Raw genomic sequence first — 8,492 nt, 5'->3', positions numbered from 1 at the left:
GGGCCATGGCTGTCCCCTCGTGGGCGTGGCGCTGGCCCCAGAAAGGGCAGAGTGGATGGGGAGAGAGGAAATGCACAGCCACTGATCTCCAGGGCTCGTCGCCGCCCTGTTGCTGGGCTGCCAGAGAGCAAGGGGAGGACGTGGGATTGGTCACACTCGGGCCCCGGGGGGAAGGCGGGCAGGTGCCAGGGCCAGCAGAAGCGGGCGGTGGGAACTGCGTGCGGTCCTGGCCTGCAGGGAACTGGCAAGTGGGGTAGGGACGGGACAGCCCTCCCCGGATGCACCCTGGAGAGCCAGGCAGGGGGGCAGAGGCAGGACTCCAGTGGAGAACAGCACCCCCAGACAGAATTAGCGGGGTGTCTGACTCCCTGTCTCAGCCCCTGCTCCGATGTCCCACGGGCCCACACCACAACCCAACATGTGCCCATCACACCCCGCGAGCCCCCAGCCTGACCTGCCGCGTGGAGCCTCAGGGCCCCGAGCCACCAGAGAGCCTGGCTCCTTCCCCACTGCCCGCAGCTAGGTAACCTTGAGCCAGTCCCCGGCCCCTTCACCTCAGTTTGATCCCCTGCAAAATGGGTTTGCAACCCTGTAACGCCCACCTGGGAGGGCTGCCGTCAGGCCCCAGGCCCCATCACTCACTGCTCCGTGAATTCAGGGGCCGAGGAATTCAGCCGCCTGGTGCCCACAGCAGGGAGGCCAGAGGGCCGGCTGGGGAAGGGAGGCTGCAGGGAGAGACAGCAGGGGCCCCAGTCGCTCAGCTACCACTCCCTATGGGACCCTCTCCCTCTGCCTTCCGAGCCCAGGCTCCTCTGCCCCTGGCCTGCACCCCGTCAGGTGGGTCTGTGGGTTTTCCTCCTCCGGAGGTGTCCCCACTCTGCCTGGGAGTGGTCACCCCAGAAACCCCTCCTGAGGGCAAGTGGGAAAGCAGAAATGTGTATTTCCTTTTAAGAAGGGACCACGCCTTTGATCCGTGAATCATCTCTCTAACTGGAACCGGCTGGCTGAGAACTCACGTCTGAAATCAGGCCACACTTCACTCCCCAACCCCTCGCCTCCCAACATCTGCGAGGAAAAGATAAGGCGCCTCTGTCACCCTAGAACCTGACATTTAAGAACCAGGTTATGAAGGAAACCTCAGGCTCCATCATGCCTGCGTCTGTTCCGAGTTCATAAAAGCAGTATTTTAGATCCTTGCATGAAGTCTCGAAACATGCGTGCAAAGCCAGTTGCCCTGTTGTTGTAGGGGGGCCTGTGCTCCCCGTTCCTTCCTGCACCTCGAACAGCCCAGGCCTGGCAGCTCTAACACCTGCTCCCTGAGCTGCCTGTCCACGTGGTTGGAACTATGCAGCATGAGTTTGGCAGGGAGGGGCCGGACACCCCTGGGGCGTCCTCCTTCCCCAGCGCACTTGCCCTGACCCAGAACTGGGGGCCAATCTCCCCAGCCCTGCCCCTTCCTCCTGGGAAGAGTGGTCCTTGAGGGAAAAGAAGCTGGAGGGCCTGCCGGCCCACCCTCTCTGCCAGCAGAAGCTCCCCAGGCTCCATCCACCAGCTCCTGGCCTCGCCCCATCACACCCCGTAGTCCGTCCATCTAAGTGAGGGCGGGGGGCCAGAGACCCCGGCCGCAGGTCATGGCCACCCCCTGTCCAGCTCTCCCTGCTGGCTGGCCCAGGCTCGGCGGCGAGTCCGCCTGGACAGGATGAGGCCGCAACTCTTACTTCCTTCCCTCACGTTTGGTGGCTGTCTCTCAGGGGTCCTTTCACATCGGCTTAGGTGTGTTTTTTGTAGATGGCCTATAAAGGCATCTTTTCCCACCCATTCTGACGGTCCTTGTTTATAGACAATCAAACACATTTACATTTGCTACCACAACCAGTATTTGGTCTTCATAATGCATTTTCTATGCTAAGGATATGCGGGAAGGGACATTTTTCCATCTGTGATTTTTGAAAACACGGGTCAGCATGTCAGAGAGCTTCATGGCCGGGACCCTGGGAACCAGCCCCGCCCGGGGATGTCTCCAGTCCAGGGTCCTCGTCTGCAGGTCCGGCAGCCACTTTCTAAGGAGACAGACGGCCGCGGAGACACAGGGGTGTGGCCTGTCGTTAGCTGTTGAGACGGTGACACTCAGGGTACCCTGGAGACCGAGAATCCACCTCTCAAGTTAAGACTCGATGCCTCCTCAGGGAACGCAGGGGGGCCCCGACGACACACCAGAATGGCTGAAGTTCGCCTGACGGCGCTAGTGGTCCGGAGGGTGCGAGCCTCGCGCGTGGCTGATGGCGGCAGGGCAGGTACACTCCTCGGCACTCTCCTGCAATCCCTCGGGCCCCAGTCACACTGCTCCCCAATCCCCTCCAGAGCACCAGCCAAGAGCCACAAAAACATCAACTCTTGGACCAGTAGGAGAACGCACACCTTATTTATAAGAGTCAAAAACTGCAAGCAACCCAGCCGTCCATCATCAGGAGAACGGACAAGCAAACCATGGCTCACCCATGTCATGATCACCCCTCCAAAAAAAAACCAAAAGGAGCACACGACATAGAGAAGTTTCACCGCGTTGTGCTGAGTGAAAGAAGCCAGACACCGCCGAGTAGATGACACACGACCCCGCCTGCCGGAAGCTCCAGGGCGGGCAAGGCTAACCACTCATGGGCGCCAGAGCTCGGGCACCCGGGACTCTCTGGACAGTGGGAATGCTGTCTGTCTTGATGGTGTGTGGGTTCTATGGGTGCGTTTCGCAGAAGCCTTAGATCTGTACACGTAAGATCTGCATGTTTCCTTGTATAGATGCTTTACCTTAAAAAGGACAAGCAGACTTGCTGCCGTCTACACCGTCCCCGCAAGCTCACACGCTCTCCCTTCCTGCTCCCCGTGGCCGCATGGCCCACCTCCCGGGTGGGAAATCCCTCTGGGCTGCTGTTAATGCAGGCCCATCCCCCCTTTCGAAGGCAGAACACGGTATTTGTTTGTTCACACTGACCCTGCCTCCGAAGACACACATTCATATCCTCCCCTGAGTGGGAATCGCTGTCTGACACAGGGAATTCAGAGTAACTAAGGTCCCTCATCAGTTGACTTTGAGTTCATCAAATGGAAGATTCTACCAGGTGGGTCAGGACTAAAAGATGCCAGAGAGATTTCTCCCACTGTCTTTTCCGTGAAGTGCCCTTGGAGAGGGCTTCACAGCTAGAACCTGAGGGTGGGGACCCCAGCCCCGCGGCTGCAAGGAACTGAATCCTGCCTGAAACCAGCAAGTCTAGAAGACGCCACACCTCAGAGGAGACGGGACAACAGCTTGGTTCCTGCCTGTGACTCTGAGCAGGACCCAGCGGAGCCGCGCCCAGACCTCAGACCCACAGGGGCCATGAGATGGTCCGTTTGTATCATTTTAAGCACCTAAGTTGGTGGTAATTTGTTATGCATCCATGTTAGTTAGAACCATGGCCCCGTCAGTAGGTCTCACCCCCCCAGTCCTTATAAACTCTTGCCCCCTTCCCTACCCCTCACTCCTGAAGTCGGGCCCATCAGCCCACGCTGGGTGCACCCTTCCTTTCTCCGAGGAGGAAGGTCTCCTGTCGGGGTTCCTGAGACCACCCACGCCTCTCAGTGGAGTGCGGCCACCAGGCACCCCTAGCGTGGCCGCCCCACTTCTGGCCTTCCACGCCCTCCTGCCACTTCCGTTCCCCCTTTGCCATGGCCATCTTCCCCAGCGGGGGGATGGCAGGGGACGACATGGGCGGGCCCAATGCCATTACCAGGCTCTCATGACTGGGAGGAGATGTGCGTGGGGGAGGGGAGGAAGAGTCAGAGGGACCTGAAGACTGCAGGCCCCTGCCTTCGCGGGTGCTGGACAGGCCAGGAGTCAAGGAGTGCAGGTGCCTCTAGAAGCCAGAAGAGGGAGGATGTGGATTCCTCCCTGGAGCCCCCAGAAGGAACCAGCCCTGCTGGCCCATTTTAGACTTCCTGACTCCCCAGAACTGTGAAGGATTAAGTGTGCATTGTTTGAAGCCACCAATCTTGTGGTGATTTGTTAGAGCAGCAAAGGACACACACTTTCTTTTTTTTTTTTTTAAAGATTTTATTTATTTATTTGACAGAGACACAGCGAGAGAGGGAACACAAGCAGGGGGAGTGGGAGAGGGAGAAGCAGGCTTCCCGCCGAGCAGGGAGCCCGATGTGGGACTCGATCCCAGAATCCCAGGATCATGACCTGAGCCGAAGGCAGACGCCTAACGACTGAGCCACCCAGGCACCCCGGACACACACTTTCTAACTGAAACGCAGCCTGTCTCTCAGGCCTGCCTCCACCACACGGCCAACACCGGCACACTCTCGGGACTTTCTGGGTGAACCTGTGAAAATCTACTGAAGAGTCCAAAACGTTGCTGGAGTCAGTGAACGATGAATTGATATGTTTATAAAAATCAAGTTTGTAACTTGATTTTGCTCCTCAAATCCTGGACATGGATTATATCACTTTGGCTTCTAAACCCTTTGTTATTCTTCAGAAAACAGCCAAAAGAGCATGAGGGACCTGCCCTCAACGGGGCCTCAGCCCTGCAGACGGGCTGACAAGAGCTCTCTTCTCTGGGACAGAGAAGCAGACACGATTTCCTTTTCTCCTGGGGGCCGAGAAGAGCAGCTGCTCAATCTCTGAGGCATCTTCCCCTTTTCCAGAGAAGCTGTTGGCTGAACACACGTGCATCTGGTTCATGTAGGAGGATAAGCCCAAACTGGGCCTGCGAAGAAGGAGGCTTCTTATGAGAATAGGCCCTTCTGATAGGTTATTAGTTTTTTGACAGAATGCTTTTCCAGGATAAGGAAAGATGCCAAAAATGAGGGGTCAGCAGACTGTGCCAATGGTCTGTGACCCTGACGAGGGAGGAGAAAGCAAGCTGAGCACAATCACAAGCTGACACCCAGCACGCAAGTGCGTGCGCGTGTGCTCACGCGCGCACGCGCACACACACACACACACACACACACACACACCCGTGGATCTGTGTGGCATTCCTCAGGCACCCCTGGATGCCCTAAACCTAAGGGAAGGGAAACACAGATGGTTAACGGATAAGGGTCACAATCCTGGGACATGAGTCTCCATCAGTTCACCAATGTCTTAGTGACTTACAAGGAAAGTGCATTCTTATCAATACCCTAACTTTCAGAGACCCATAACCCAATTTCCTGGAGCCCTAACATCACCCTCCCCTCCATGAGTGATGTGGGAAACAGAGGCACAAGGAAATGTAAACAAAGTTAAGTTTCCCTATGACTGGCAGCCCAGTGACAAGGACTTGTAATAGAAACAGGATAACATTCCTCCAGGAAGCACCCAACTGTCTTAATGCTAATCCCTTACTAGAAGGAAAAACAACCCTAGCTTGACAAGAGCCAGGCCTCTGGTATCCTGTGAGTCTTCTTCAGCAGATCCAAGTCCTTTTGGACACCTCCCTTTTCCTTCCCTCCCCCCACTTCCAAGCATATGATCAGCCACCCCTCACAACCCCGGTACGTGGGGGAGGGGAGGAAGAGTCAGAGGGACCTGAAGACTGCATGCCCCTGCTCCTTCTGCCCATGGGTCTTGTCCCCCCGGTCCCGTCCCCGGGCTTTAATAAAACCACCTTTTTGCACCAAAGACGTCTCAAGAATTCCTTCTTGGCCGTCGGCTCCGGACCCCAACGACACTCCAAAACTCTACCAACCCCAAGCCCTGCTCCTGCTGAGACCCAGCCCCTTGTTCTCCCGACACTGATTTCTTCACGCTCGAGGGCCAGCTCAAATGCCCCCACCTTTGTCCCTTGTCCAAATTGGATCCTGCTTATTCGTTTATAGCCATTTTGATTTTCCCTCATGAAATATCTCAAACACAGAGTAAAGGAGGGAGAGCAAAGACCATCCCTGAACCCGTTTTCTAGCTTCTTATATTTGCCATGATTACTTGAACGACTTAATCATGGAGATATTTTAAATTACAGACATTATGATGTTTCACACATAAATACTTCAGTATTCATCTTTAAAAAAATAAGGATTGCTTTTTTATTAAACATAATACTGTTGCTGGATCAAGTTCAAAATATAATACCAAACTAAAGATGGCTTCTACATCATATAAGGCCCAGGCCGTATTTAAATTTCCACAATTTTCCTAAATTGTCTTTTACAAGCTGTTTTTCCCCCTAACCTGACATAAGGGTGGGGCTTGCTTCTGGGCCCCTCCATCCTGTACGGCACCAATGGTGGCTGGAAAAGCTACTGTGTTCTTCAAGTACTTGAAATGATTTTTTTCCTGTGTGGGGTTCTGTTATCAATGAACTACACACGCAGGTAGGTTTACATTTTCTCAGCTTCTTTTCAGTATCAGAAATGTTCTCTTTGTAATTCAATTGTTCAAATATGTAAAATACTGACCTGGTTCAAAAGTCAAGGTCAGGGCTCTCTGCAGGTACCCATTTTCACTGGGTTCTAGCTAGGTCTCTCAGTGTTTCTTCTTTGCAACACCATTTCCATACAAAAGGAAGTGCCCTGTCTTCACAGAGCTGCACTCCACGTCCCCACTTAACAACAGAAGCTGGAGGGTACTCATTCTTCCTAACTTGTAGTGACTGGGTTTTCCATCTTGTGGATCTGCCATGCATTCAAGCAATATCACGCAATAAGACATTTGGGCAGTTTCCAGTCCTAAGGCTGCAAAGAAAACCCCCATGCATGGGTCATTTCCTGTTCTCTCATATGTGTGCATCTTTAGAACAGATAGAGGGAAACACATCTGTAACTTTGTTAGATCCAGCCCTCCACAGGCTGTGCTGTTCTGCCGGGTGGCCGGCAAGTACTCTGAGCCACCCCCTGCCTCACCAGTAAAACCACCTGTCAAACCTCTGATGGCTGAGAGCTGGTGTTTCAGATCTGCATTCCTCTCACTGCAGATGATGCTGAGCACTTATTTATATGTTGAGATCCATTCGTTCTGAGAAGAGGCATATTTGTGGTTCTTGCCCTCTGTTCCATTGTTCTTGGTTTTTTTTTCTTCTCCATTTCTGAAACTCTTCCTATTAAGTAGATTGGCCCTTAGTGACAACTTCCAAGTGTTTGTTCTCAACTCGTCATTGGTCTTTTGCTTTTGTTTTTTGAACTTTGGTCGGGGATGTTTTGTATTTCAATACAGTTGAATGTACTGATCACCTCCTCTGCTGATACTGAATTTTGAAAAATATTTAGAAAAGATTTCCCCATACCCAAGTTATAAAGCAATTCATGTGTTTTCATCTAGTACTTATATGGTTTTATGTTTTATATTTAGATCTCTGATCCATTTGAAGTCTATCCTATAGTATATAGTTGGCATAAGGACCCAATTTTATTTTCCAAATGGCTATCCAAATCACCCAATGCCATTTATTAAAAAGCATATCTTCTCCTCAACCTAAGGTGCGGCTTTTATTACACACTAAAACTCCACATATGTATGCGGGTCCATTTTGGACCTTCTAGTCTGTTCCACTGATCAGTCCATTTCTGCACCAGTACCACACTTATTATGGACAATTTATAGTATTTGTTACATCTGCTAGGAATAGCCCCATCCCCCCTGCCTTTGCTAATCTTTTGCAGCACCTTCCTGACTCATCTTGTTTATATTTTCATATGAGCTTTAGAATCAATTTTTCTAGGTCCTCAGGAGAGGAAAAACCCTTTGTATTTTTAGTTATAAATTAAAGAGACTTGACATCTTCATGATACCCATTCTTCCTGTCCAAAAACATGCCCTATATTTTCATTTGTTTGTCTATTTCAGTCTCTTTCAAATTAAAGCTTTCTTCATATAAATTTTGCATATTTATTGTTAATTCCTACTTACTATTGTTTGGTCATTGTTTCTATAGGGACTACTGATTTCTCTATGTTGATTTTACATCCTGCTACATTAGTGAATTCTCTTATTGTTCTAGTAGTTTCTCAGTCAGTTGCCTTGATTTTACAGAAGTACAATCTGCAGTGGTTTTACCTTTTCCTTTCCAATTTCTATGATTGTGTGTGTGCGAGTGTGTGTGTGTGTGTGTATAAGTATGTGAGTGTGTGTGTAACTGCATTTGGTGATGCTTCCAGTAGGATCTTAAATAGTAGGGGTAACGACAGTGGGCATTCTGGTCATTCTCCTGACTTCGGTGGAAGTGTTCAGTGTACCCCATAAAAACGCTGGTTTTTTTTTCTTATTTGTCCATAAAAGATGAGGGAATAAATCTTCTTTTGCATATATGGAGATGATCATCTGATTTTCTCCTCAGCTCATTTTGAAGCCTGATGATTTGGGGATGGGAGATAGATAGAAAAGGTTCTAATTTTTCTATGCAATTGCATCTGCTTCAACATTCTGTATTTATTTACTCAATTTTGGTAAGTCATAGAAAATTACATTTTCACCCAGGTGTTTAGGCCTAGAGTTATAAATAATCTCTTAAGATTTAATTTCCTCTATCTTGATA

The sequence above is a fragment of the Neomonachus schauinslandi genome, chromosome 1 (genome assembly GCF_002201575.2).
Source record: "Neomonachus schauinslandi chromosome 1, ASM220157v2, whole genome shotgun sequence".
Lineage (NCBI taxonomy): Eukaryota > Metazoa > Chordata > Mammalia > Carnivora > Phocidae > Neomonachus > Neomonachus schauinslandi.
Note: the sequence above shows the minus strand (reverse complement) of the source record.